This window comes from Perognathus longimembris, chromosome 18 (assembly GCF_023159225.1).
Source record: "Perognathus longimembris pacificus isolate PPM17 chromosome 18, ASM2315922v1, whole genome shotgun sequence".
In the NCBI taxonomy this organism is placed as follows: domain Eukaryota; kingdom Metazoa; phylum Chordata; class Mammalia; order Rodentia; family Heteromyidae; genus Perognathus; species Perognathus longimembris.
Window position 1 is genome coordinate 53,544,379 of NC_063178.1, and position 12,887 is coordinate 53,557,265.

General features: G+C 44.4%; 1 long non-coding RNA gene across 1 annotated transcript; it reads left to right on the forward strand.

The window, feature by feature from the left end:
- The first annotated feature begins 569 nt into the window (after positions 1-569).
- On the forward strand, positions 570-7,937 carry LOC125366749. Its single transcript, XR_007213965.1, has 3 exons — positions 570-734; positions 1,210-1,240; positions 7,926-7,937. It is a non-coding gene; the product is annotated as an uncharacterized LOC125366749 (long non-coding RNA).
- The last annotated feature ends 4,950 nt before the right edge of the window (positions 7,938-12,887 follow it).

Genomic DNA, 12,887 nt, shown 5'->3' on the forward strand with positions numbered 1-12,887 from the left:
CCCAGTATTTAATTGCCTTTTTTTGTTTGTTTTACTCTTGTCTTCTGGCTTCAACTCGGTGCCTGGGCCCTGCCTCTGAGCTTTTCTCTCAAGGCTAGTGCTCTACCACTTGAGCCTCACTGGTTGTCATGTGCTATCCTTCCACCTGATTGGCCCTCATGTGTTGTTATGTTTTGTCCTTTGCATCGGGAGTTTCTCATAAGTGAAAATGGAGAAGAATTCCAAAGCCTTTATGGGAAAGAGGAAGGACTTGGGGCCAGGAGAGGATTTTTGTTGTGCTGTGGCTGATGGTTTTCTTGTTGGGAGTTTGTAGATGAATTGCTGAGCTTAGTTGGAGCTGTTCAGTGGACAGAGAAGAGGAGGACATAGCTTGTATTCTGGGAGAAGGAGTGCTCCTGACTGGGCAATAGGCCGTGGCAGAGGCCATGGTGACTTTGCTTTGGAGATGGGGTTTCTGGGTCCTTTGTGTTCTCAAAGTGCTTCTCCAGTCCTTGTTTCTTCCCCTTCCCCATGCTTAACAGAGGGAATGGGAATAGATTTCTTTTTCTTCTTTTCTCTTTGAACCTTGATCCTCTGATCTCAGCCTCCTGAGTAGTTAGGATGATAGGCTTGAGCTACCAGCACCTGGCTTTCATATCCATTTTTAAGAAATACAAATAAACCTGTGGCAAGGTAATTTCATATAAGAATTACTGATTTTCAATCTATAGGATCATTAGTCAGTAGTGGCACGTGTGTGTGTGTTTGTACATGTGTCTGTGTGAGTGTGTGTATGTTTGTATACATGTGTAGGTAATGAGGTTTGAAATCAGAACCTCCAGCTCTCATTTGGGTTTTTCTGATCATTGGTGCTCTACTATTTGAGCCTTGTTTCCACCTCCAGCTTTTTGCTGGTTAATTGGAGATAGGACTCTCAGTGGGCTTTCTTGTTTGGGCTGGCTTTGAACCTTGGTTCTCAGATCTCATCCTCCTGAGTAGATGGGATTACAGGCGTGAGACACCAACACTCGTTTCCTCTCCACCCTTTTTAAGGTAGTTTTTTTTTTTTTTTTTAGCAGATTTCATTTTTCCATTTTCTTACTTAAAGTACTTTGAGTATCTTCACCTTCCTTTCCCTTTTCTTCTCAAGTCCTCTTCTTGGTGATTCTTATTCCATGCTAATCCTGTTTTCCAATCATGCTATAAGAAAAGCAGTGTTGCCAGTTTTAGTGTGTGTGTGTGTGTGTGTGTGTGTGTGTGTGTGTGTGTGTGTTATAACTTTGGAGTTTTACACAAGCAATCTGTTGCCATATTTGAAGCAGCCACTAGAAGTCACTCAAACACTGGGAGGGCGGGGGGGTGGTGGGAAATGTTCCCATAAGTTTGAGAGCTTACCCTTCCATTTCTAGAAGAAATACTGGGTGTGGCATTCATCTCTTTTTCTCTTTTTAGTACCTGAAAAAACAGAGCTCCCTTATGTTGGTCTTTGTTATGATTTCAGGTTAGCAGGATGAACTGTAAGCTGCCACCTCCCCTCCGGAAGAATGTTGGCTCATCATTTTTGTACTTTCCAGGTACCATGGCACATGCCTATAATCCCAGCAATTCAGGAGGCTGAGATCTGAGGATCGTGGTCCAAATCCAGCCAACGCAGGAAAGTCTCTGAGATTCTTATCTACATTGGACCATTAGAAAACTGGAGGTGGAGTTGTGGCTCAAAATGATAGAGCACTAGCCTTAACCAGAAGAGCTCCGGGACTATACCCAGGCCCATGTTCAAGCCCCACAACTGGACAAAAAAATCTTGCACCTGATCTCAGGGACTCAAGATATTAGGGAGCTCATTGTGAGCCCTAGGTTTAGAGTTCTTGAGACCTGGGAGACTGTTCTACCTCAGGCTGGCTTTGAACTGAGATCCTCACAGCTAGGATTACAGGCATGAGCTTCTGGTGCCAGCCATCACAGTTTGCGTTTGTCAGTGAACCCATAGGGGAAAAAGAAAGGTAGAAAATTTTTACAGGACAAAAAAAATCATGAAATAAATGGAGCGACATCACAGTGGTTGGGTAGGAAAACCTGATAATATATATTTAAAAAATCCTCCATGAACACATACATTTTAATACCAATAACTTGTTTTCTGGTGGTTCATTGGAGAAAAGAGTCTCACAGACTTCCCTGCCCAGGCTGGCTTTCAACCATGATTCTTCAGATCTGAGCCTCCTGAGTAGCTAGGATTATAGGCCTGAGCCATTTGTACATGGCTTCTGTTTTGAATTTGGATCGTGTGATAGCTGAATTTGTTGAGAATGATAAAAGCAAGCATGAATCATGATCACATTTTACTGTGGTGAATTAAAACCTTGTCACCTTGTTGATTCATTTCTTCTGTTAATCTGTAATATGCAGGAATGTCTCATCTGGGAAATTTCCATATTTGAATTTCCCTTTTGCTGGAACTCAAAAACTTCTCATCAAATAATTCCTAAAATATATGCTTCTTAATTTGTTATAATGATAAAATTCATCTCACTTCTGAACAATTTTCAGCCCTGTTTTTTCTGCTATAACTATTTTCTTTTTGCCAGTCTTGGGGCTTGAACTCAGGGCCTGAGCACTATCCCTGAGCTTCTTTTGTTCAAGGCTAGCACTCTACCACTTGAGTCACAGCAGCACTTCTGGTTTTTTCTGTGGTCCATTGGAGATAAAAGCCTCATGGACTTTCCTGCCTGGGCTGGCTTTGAACCATGGTCTTCTAGATCTCAGCCTCCTCAGTAGCTCGGATGGCAGGCATGAACCACTGGCATCCGATATCATTGCTAGATTTTTTTTTTTTTTTTGGCCAGTCCTGGGCCTTGGACTCAGGGCCTGAGCACTGTCCCTGGCTTCCTTTTGCTCAAGGCTAGCACTCTGCCACTTGAGCCACAGCGCCACTTCTGGCCGTTTTCTGTATATGTGGTGCTGGGGAATCGAACCCAGGGCCTCATGTATACAAGGAAGGCTCTCTTGCCACTAGGCCATATCCCCAGCCCCATCATTGCTAGATTTTAAGGCTCATATGTTTGATTGCTGTGTGATTTGGGAAGTTAGCAAAGCATCACATTTAGTTTTGTATCAGATGAAAGCATCTTGGAAAGTGAGTTGGTGCCAGGCAGGAATCTCACCAAACAAAGCTAAATCAGATTTATTCTCTGGAACAGAAAAATGCAATTTACAATAGCTTTCTTGTTCTTTTTATTTTAGGTGGTCTGGAAATGCTTTTAAAAAGAGATTCTGGGGGTTGGGGATATGGCCTAGTGGCAAGAGTACTTGCCTTGTATACATGAAGGCCTTGGTTCGATTCCCCAGCACCACATATACAGAAAATGGCCAGAAGTGGCGCTGCGGCTCAAGTGGCAGAGTGCTAGCCTTGAACAAAAAGAAGCCAGGGACAGTGCTCAGGCCCTGAGTCCAACGCCCAGGACTGGCAAAAAAAAAAAAAAAAAGACTCTGAAGAACAAATAAATAAATACTAGGAATACCTAGTATGTAAGAATTGTAGTTATGATAATTGCCTTTTGGGGGACAACTTTTAGATTATTTTAGCAACTAAAAGGCCCCCCTCTTTTTCTTTCTTTCTTTTTCTTTTTGGTGCTGGTATTGGATCTTGAACTTAGGCCCTGGGTGCACAATGTGTGATTTAAAAAGTAATGTTGCTGGGGTAACATAATATAGTTCCATCTTCCTTTGGAATCAGTGACATGAGGGTTTAAAATGGTCCCTTTGCAAGGTGCTGGTAGCTCACCCCTGTCCAGCTACTCAGGAGGCTAAGATCCAAAGATCGTGGTTCAAAGCCAGCCTAGGCAGGAAAGTCCATGAGACTCATCTTCAATGAACCACCAGAAAATTGTAAGTCGTGCTGTGGCTCTTGTGGTATAGTGCTAGCCTTAAACACATCAGCTAAGGGGCAGCATCTAGGCCCTGAGTTGAAGCTCCAGTGCCAACACCCCTGCAACCCAAAACCCTGCTCTTCCAACCTTGAAATTAAAATCTACAAAATAAGATAAGCAGGTACTGTGTGACTCTTGTATTTTTGAACATGCAACATAAAGGAAAAGAAGAGAGGGCAGGGCTTCTGTCTCATTTCTAAAAGACATTATTATATTTTAAGTCCTAACTATGGCTAGTTCTATTAAATAGATGGAAACTACAAACTCCAGTGCTGTCGGCTGGCTGAGTATTGCAAATGATCACTTAGGGCTGGATTGCCTGTGCTCAAACTGCTGTTATGAAATCAAAAGCCATTTTGTAATAAATGTGAGCAGAAATGGTGGGGTTTTTGGCTTTATCTGAAGTCACGTGACTTGCACAAAATGGTTCAAAAGCCTTCAGAGGCTGGTCATTCTGGCAGGTACAAAACTTGGGATCCCTGTACTGAAATAATATGTGTAACACTATTTTTTGAATTTTTTTGGCAAGCCTGGCATTTGAACTCAGGGCTCTTGTGCTTACAAATACACAGGCAAAGCCTTTATTATTATTGTTATTAATTATTACTATTATTGTTGTTATTATTTTGGTTTGGTTTTCAGATAGAGTGTTGGATTTTTATTTCTCTTAGCCCCAGCTGTTGTCAAATTATAATCTTCAAAAAGAAGCTTCTCTCAGTCAGCTAGAATTACAGACACTCGCCACCATGCCCTATTTAGTGGTTGCAATGGGGGTTGGGGTAGGGAGTGTCTGGCTAACTTTTTTGGCCAGACTTGCCCCAGTTCTCCCAGTATCTACCTTGCACAGAACTGGGATTACAGACATAAGCAAACATACTCAGCAATATACCTGCTCTTGATCCTGAAAATATCCTTGTTCACATTCAGTGGGGCAGAGTGCTATCATACTACCTATTCAGGAGGATGTGATCTGAGGATTCTGGTTCAAAGCCAGCCCAGGCTGGAAAGTCCATAACACGCTTATTTGAAACCTACCAGCCAAGATCAAACAAACCAAAAAAATGTGAACCCATGGCTACAATAGCATCAGCCCAGCTACTTGCTAATTCTACCTTGTATGTTACTAAACCAAAGGGACAATTTTTTTGTCAGTCGTGGGGCTTGAATTCAGGCTTCAGGTGTTGTCCTGAGCCTCTTTGTACTCAAGGTTAGTGTTCTACCACTTGAGCCACAGCACCACTTCCAGTTCTTTGGTGGTATATTGGAGCTTAGAGTCTTGTAGACTTTTCTTCCCAGGTTGACTTTGAACTATGATCCTCAGATCTCAGCCTCCTGAGGATTCGGGATGATAGGTAGGAACCACCATTGCCCAACTGGGATCTGTTAAGAATGAACGGCCTTATAAGCTCCAAGCCCTGAGTTCAAATCTCCATGGCACCAAAAAGCAGAAAAACAAACCCCTAGCAATAGGGGTTTAAATAGGATGGTTGGTTTACTCCTCATATAAAGACTAAGGACGTGTGTGTGACATGGTTCTGAAATAATAGACTCTCTCTCTGTCTCTCTTGCAGGCAATTTCTCTCTTAACTGAATTAATTCGGGAGAACTTCAGGAAGAGCAAATTGAAACAGATCCTTCTGCCCACACTCAGGGAGCTGCTGTATCTTGTGGCCACTCAGGTGAGACTGTCAGCTGGACTGTCTCATTCTCCCTGACATGTACACACACACTGGGTTCACGCTCTCCCCACAGGGCTACTGAGGGGCCTGAGTAGCATCCGCCACCAGTGCAGCTTCCTGCTTGCTCTCCTCTCCCTCCCCTTTCTCCCTCTCTCTCACCCTTCTCTTTCTCCACTCTCTGTAGGTGTCACTCTTGCTCCTTGGCTAGTGTTCTACCACCTGAGCTATGCCTTCTGTCCCCACTGTCCATTTTATTCACAGTTGGGTGCAGTGCAGCAGATTCTGAAGCCTTGTTCATTTATTTATTTATTGGTTCTGGTCTTGGGGCTTGAACTCAGGGCCTGAGTGCTCTGCCACTAAGCTACCATTCTCCACTTCTGGCTTTTTAAAGCCCATTCCTTGGAGATCAGAATCTCACAGACTTGTCCTGTCTTGGGCTGGCTTTGAACTGCAATCCTCAGATCTCAGGCTCCTGAGTAGCTGGGATGACTTGCGCGTGCTACTAGTGTGGGGCTGGGACTGTCTTTTTATTTTCTCCTTGGATGAGTTCATGTCTGCCTGCCTTACCATCTTTCCTTCCACTTCACTTTAGGAGGAGAAAAAGAACTCTTGAGAAAGCTGGCCATGAACACAGTGGTCATGAGATGCCTTTGAGAAGGGATAAGGCTCTGGGCCTGTGTAGACCTCCCCCAAATCCGAATTGCACCTTCCCTTCCCTCCCATCAGGCACTAAGGCACCAGAGAACAGAAAAATGAGTGAGCTTTTGATTTTTATTTCTGTCACAAGGGACTTGGACCCAGGGTTTCTTTTGCTCAAGGCTGGTGTTCTACCTCTTGAACCACAGCACCACTTCCCCGTTACCTGGTGGTTCATGGGAGATCAGAATATCACAGACTTTGCTGTCCCCACTGGCTTTGAACTGCAGTCCTCCAGATATCAACCTCTTGAGTAGCTGGAACGACAGGCATGAACCACCCGCGCCTCACATTTTTAAGTTGAGTGTGATTTTGCCTTTGAATGTGTTGGTAAACATGATGTCAATGAGGAGTTCTATGCATTTTTGGCTCAGGAACTCAAACCCAGGGCCTTGGTGCATGTTAAGTGTTGGATGGCATTTTTGAGCTCCCCCTAAATTTTGGACTTTTCAGTTTTTTGCTATTTTGAGATTGGTGAATGCTATTTGCATCATCCCTCCATCTATCCATCTTTTTTTCCCTCCTTCCATCCATCCATGCATTTTCCCTCCTTCCTTCCATCCATCTATCTCCTTTTCTCTCCCTTTCTTTCATTTTTGTGCTTGGGCTTGGGCTTGAACTCAGCACATCCCTCTTTCCCTTGGCTTTTCCCCCTGGGAGGAGAGCCTGGCACTCTCCTTCTTGCACCACACCACCCCTCTCTGCTTTTGGCTGGCTGGCTGGGGAGATGAGTGCCTACCCTGGTTCCTGGGCTCACTGGTGGCTGTGATCTGCCCTGATTGCAGGAAGACCACGTGGTGAACCACATGGCTGCAAAGGTGATGGAGAATGTGTGCACTACAGGGGTTTAGCAGGCCCAGGGCTTCATCATGGGGGAAGTGGGCCCTGCACTGTGGTTCCTCTTCCACCATTACACTGTGGACGCACTAAGGATTACTGCCATATTGGTAAGTTTTGCAGCACCAGTCCAGTTACAACTGCCCGTAACCTACCACTAGCCAAGATGCCAGTGTGCCAATCATGGCCATGTGAGCAACTCTTCTCTGAAAGCTCAGTTGTGAGACTTGGGAATGGAGCCGGGTACCAGTGGCTCATACCTACTTTGCTAGCCAGGAGGCTGAGATCTGGAGAATCACAGTTCAAAGCCAAATTGGCTGGTAAAGTCTGTGAGACTCTTATCTCCAAATGAACCACCAAAAAAAGAAAGAAAGAAAAGCCAAAAATAGAGCTGTGGCTCAAGTGGTCTAGTACCCAGGCCTGTGTGAAAAAGCTTAGAGAGAGTACCCAGGCCCTGAGATCAAGTCTCAGTCCTGGAGCTTGAACTCAGGGCTTTCATGCTGTTCCTAGCCTTTTTGGTTCAAGACTAGTGCTCTACAATTTGAGCCACATTGCCACTTTTGCTATTTTTCCCCCTCCTTTCTGGCTTACTTGAAAGAAGTGTCTGATAGACTCTTCTTCTCTGGGGTAGCTTTGAACCACCATACTCAGATCTCAGTCTCTTGAGAGTACCTGGGATTACAGATGTGTGCAACACCCACCACTGCCCAGCCTGAGAAACTCATTTGAAAAAGCCTCTAAGCTTCTGCAGTCTTTTATTGGCTGTCCGCTGTTTTGTGCACGTGACTCTGGTGACTTGGAGCAGAGGATAATGAGGTGTGAAGATTTGCATGTGTGGCAGTGTACATTTAATAGGCCGGTGGACAAAGACAAGCCATTCTCCACGGATGGATTTAAACCTGGCTAGACGCTCCTCTCCCATGCATATGTCTGATTGTGCAATTTAATGAATCTTGGTATTAAACGTCACTGTGAAAATATTTCAGATAAGGTTGGGAGAATGGGATGCAAATGATTTCCAACTATTAGTCATGTAGTCTTCCTTTGTCCATTGTTGTTTGTATTTCATTACATGGTGACAATTTTCTACATTGGTTTCTGTTCTTTTTTTTTTTTTGTCAGTTGTGGGGCTTGTACTTGTGGCATGGCTGGAAATTTCATACCGAGAGTTCAAAGCTACCAATTGATGCTCTATTGGATGGAGATCCCAAGTAGTTAACCCTTGTCATCCCCAAACCCTGAGATCCCAGCTTCACCCTGAGTTCCATCGTGTTCATGTTGATTTAGGGCCTGGGGATTAGCATTTCTTCTTGTCACCTATTTGTTGTCAGGTCGGACATCCTGACTGAGAGATGGTGTTCAAATCCAAGATCTGGACACTAAATAGACTCCTGTATGCTTCAGTAGCTTAGCTTCTAGATGTTTCCAAGAATCAGAGCTTAGAAACATAGGCAGTGGACAGACAAGCTTGGTGGGACATACCTGTAGTCTGGGACATGAGAGACTGAGGCAGGAAGGATTCAAGTTCAAGTCTAAAATGTCTTGCTTGAGCTTGGACCCAAGGTTTTATGTCTGTGTTCATTTCAGTGTGCTTTCTGCTCCATCCCCCCATTCCAATCCTTGTTTTTTTTTGTTGGCTGTGTTACTTGAACTCATGGCCTGGGTGCTGTCCCTGAGCTCTTTGTGTTCAAGGTTAGCACTCTATAACTTAGTGCCACAGCACCACCTCTGGCTTGTTTTTTGCTGGTTCATTGGAGATAAGAATCTCATGGACTTTCCTGCCCAGGTTGGAATCGAACCTTGACCCCAGATCTCAGCCTCCTGCGTAGTTAGGATGATAAGTATAAGCCTTGCGCATCCAGTGTCCCCCACTTATCTTTTGATATACTGTCTTGGTACTTGACAGCTTTCCCTGAGATTTGAACCTCTGTCCCTCTTCCTTGCAGGTCATCACCGATGTCCTGCCTCCATTGGTATCTCTGGTTCTGAGTCAAAATGGTAAGCAAGGTCTGAAGATGCAGTTCAGCTGTTCCACATGTGTGGTGTTACCATCTCTCCATGTTGTCCCTTATTCTTGGCATCGTCCACTTTTTGTCAGTCACAGGACTTGAACTCAGGGCCCAGGTTCTGTGCCTGTGCTCTTCAGCTCAAGGCTAGTACTCTACTACTGGAGCCATAGTATCACTTCTGGTTTTCTGGGTGATTCATTGGAGATAAGAGTCTCATGGACTTTCCTGCCCTAGGCTGGCCACGGACCATGATCCTCCAGATCTCAGCCTTTTTGAGAAGCCAGAATTACAGGTGTGAGCCACCACTCCCAGCTTGCATTTTCTTTTCATTCCTTTCTAGTGGAATGGAGACTCCTGAGCTTGGGGCTCCTGTTGGAAATCCCATCATTCCTTGTGAACGAGGAGCCCAGAGCCGGCAAAGAGGAGACCAACACAGACTTGGAAAGTAGTCTCCTGAGCCTCATCTGAGACGTGTTGCTCCCCTGTGAGTACTGGGCTTCAGTGCTGCAGCAACTTCCACAGGTCTGTCACCCAAGGCCTTCAGCAAGGGGTCAGGCGTATCATGTGTTTTATTTTGTTGGTCCTGGGACTTGAACTCATGGCCTGTGTGCTGTCCCTGAGCTCTTCAGCTCAAGGCTAGTGCTCTGCCACTTGAGCCACAGTGCCACTTCCGGTTTTTTGGTAGGTTTATTGGAGATGAGAGTCTCACAGACTTTCCTATCCTGGCTGTCTTTGAACCCTGATTCTCAGATCTCAGCCTCCTGAGTAGCTGGGATGCCAGGCTATGAGCCACTGGCAGTGGGTTTCTGGTGGGTGTGTTTTGGGGGTGCTGGACTAAGGAAATGCACTGACGGGTTGGCATCTGTGTGCTGCAGGTTCACCTAGGTCCTCATCCAGTCTTATCTGGTCTCTGCATTCACGCTGAAACTCCTAGTGGCCATGATGGAACACAACCCCATGCTCACAAGGTGCTGTGAGTCTCAGTCCTCTCCGCCTCTCCCCTGAGAAAAGCCCCTTCCATGGCCATCACAACTACTCTTCGTGTTGGTCTGTTCCTGGGATTTGAACTCAACTCAAGGCCTGGGGTTTTCTAAGTTAGCTCCACTGCTTGAACCACGTTGCCACTTTGGCTTTTCTGGTGGTTCATTGGTGCTGAGAGTCTCAGAGACTTTGTTGCCCAAGCTGGCTTTGAACTGTAGTCCTCCAGCTCTCAGCCTCTTGAGTAGCTAAGAGTGACAGGTGTGAGGCCCCCAGTGCCGGCTTTTTATTATTTACTTTTAGTTTCCAAAGGTGGGGTTCCAGTCCCGGGTTTTGCTCAGGCTTGCCAAGTCCATTCACTCAGCTATGTCTCTAGCCCAAAAATCATTTCTCTTGATGAGTGAAATCTAACCTGGATGGTTGGGGTTTTGTTAAGGATATTTTTTTCTTCAATTTCATGAGAAAATATTAAATATTAATAATGACAAGGAGTTATATGCTAGCTTTGTAAAAGGACCTTAGTGAATTCTGTGGCTGCTGTCCATTTTTTTTTAAATTAAAGGCCACTAAAATCCAGTGTACATTAATTTAATAATCCCAGTGTGATGTTCATAGGCCATCTAAGAAAAAAAATTATCCAGTGTCTCCCGCTTGACCATGGGATGGGAGTTGGTGAACATTCCTCAACTGGCATGACCTTTTGGATGGCCTTGGTAATAATTATGAATATTGATTGATCCTATTAAATTGTCAATCTATTTGAGTTTGTTTTGTTTTGTTTCATTTTGTTTTTGGTTCCAGACCTGGGGCTTGAACTCATAGCCTTGGGCGCTGTCCCTTAGCTTTTTCACTCAAGGCTGGTGCTCTGCCATGTGAGCCACAGCTCCACTTGTGGTCCTTTTTTGGTGGTTCTTTGGAGATAAGAGTCTCACAGACTTTCCAGCCTGAGCTGGCCTCGAACTATGATCCTCTTATCCTCCTGAGTAACTGGTGTGAGCTACTAGTGGCTGGCACAATTCATTTTCTGTAGGACCAATAAGGCTAAGGTTGTTTTACTTGCAATGAAAACATCTTATTTCTTAATAGCCCAAAGTATTAAGTATAATTAAAAATATGGCTAAAAATAAGCACTGAATCCTATATTTCTCTGTCACAGAGTTTTAGCAATTAAACAGTGGGGCCTCATTGCTCCTAGCAACAGCGTGGGTTTCAATAGACATTACCTTATTGTGCATTTTCTTTTTCTAACAGGGTTGTGGAAGAAAGCAAATTGATCCTGCTCATCTTTGAAGTTATTCTGTTGAAATTTCAAGCAGAACTTTAAAACATTTTTCAATGTTTGGACTATGTTGTATCGCTTGGGCCTTCTAGCTCTTGGTCTGCATCAAACAGTTCTATGGTGGTTTTTTGTTTTTTTTTTTTATTTTTTGTGCATACTAGTATTGGGACTTGAACTCAGAGCCTGGGCACTGTCCTTGAGTTCTTCAGATCAAGGCTAGCACTCTACCACTTTGATTCACAGCGCCACTTCCAGTTTTCTGGTGGTTCACTGGAGATAATAGTCTCATGAACTTTCCTGCCTGGGTTGGCTTTGAACTGTGATCCTGAGATTTCAGCCTCCTGAGTAACTGGGAATGCAGGCGTGTGCTATGGGTGCATGTTGAAGCACGCTTCTTGTTCAGTGTTGGAACTTGATTTCAAATGCATCTTTGACTGTGGCTCTAACTCTGATCTCTCCATTTTATTTCCATAGCTTTTATGTTTTGACCTCCTCCATAAATCACTTAAATACCAAAACATATAAACAAACCTTATTTTATTGGGGGAGAAAAAAATCTTAATTCATGGCAAGTTTTTTGTTTGTTTTTGCCAGTCCTGGGCGTTGGACTCAGGGCCTGAGCACTGTCCCTGGCTTCTTTTTGCTCAAGGCTATCACTCTGCCACTTGAGTCACAGCGCCATTTCTGGCCGTTTTCTGTATATGTGGTGCTGGGGAATTGAACCCAGGGCTTCATGTATACAAGGCAAGCACTCCTGCCACTAGGCCATATCCCCAGCCCCATGGCAAGTTTTTAATTCTTCCCAATATGTGCCAAGCTATTGTTGTTATGATATTTTAATGCACCTGTTGCCAGACAAACATTGAAAAGCCATTTCAGTGGCACATGCAAACACTAAAATTGTGATGAGTAGTACACCTAGCTCAGAATTATATCGCTTTTGAGCATTTCTGAGGGCAGCTTTAGTGAACCTGTGAAGTCAGGTCTGGCTTAAGAAAGGATTTAGGCATAAAGGCATGAAATTGTGGCTTAGCTCAATCCTGGGAGTGTCTGCATCCTGTTCACCATTGGTCATACTTGAACTCAGGACCTTGCCCTCTCTTTTGGCCTTCTCTGCTCAAGGCTTGGTGCCCTACCACTTGAGCCACAGCTCCACTTCTGGCTTCTTGCTGCTTCTTGCTTGCTTGGAGATCAAGAGTCTCATGGGCTTTCCTGCCTGGGCTGGCTCAAAACCTCAACCCTTCAGGTCTCAGCCTCCTGAGTAGCTGGGATGACAGACGTGAGCCCCTGGCACATGGTTAGAATTTTTTTTTAGAGTTCTTTATTCTTTTATACATATCTCATCTTTGTGCAATTCAAGGGAATGGCAGATTTAGTTGACCTTTATAATGTTATGACACATGATGTGTGCTTTGCATGTATATGTGTCCATGTTTATTCTGTGTTCTATTTGCTTTCTCTGTATATTTGTAAATAATATAAGATACAATATAGGTATACA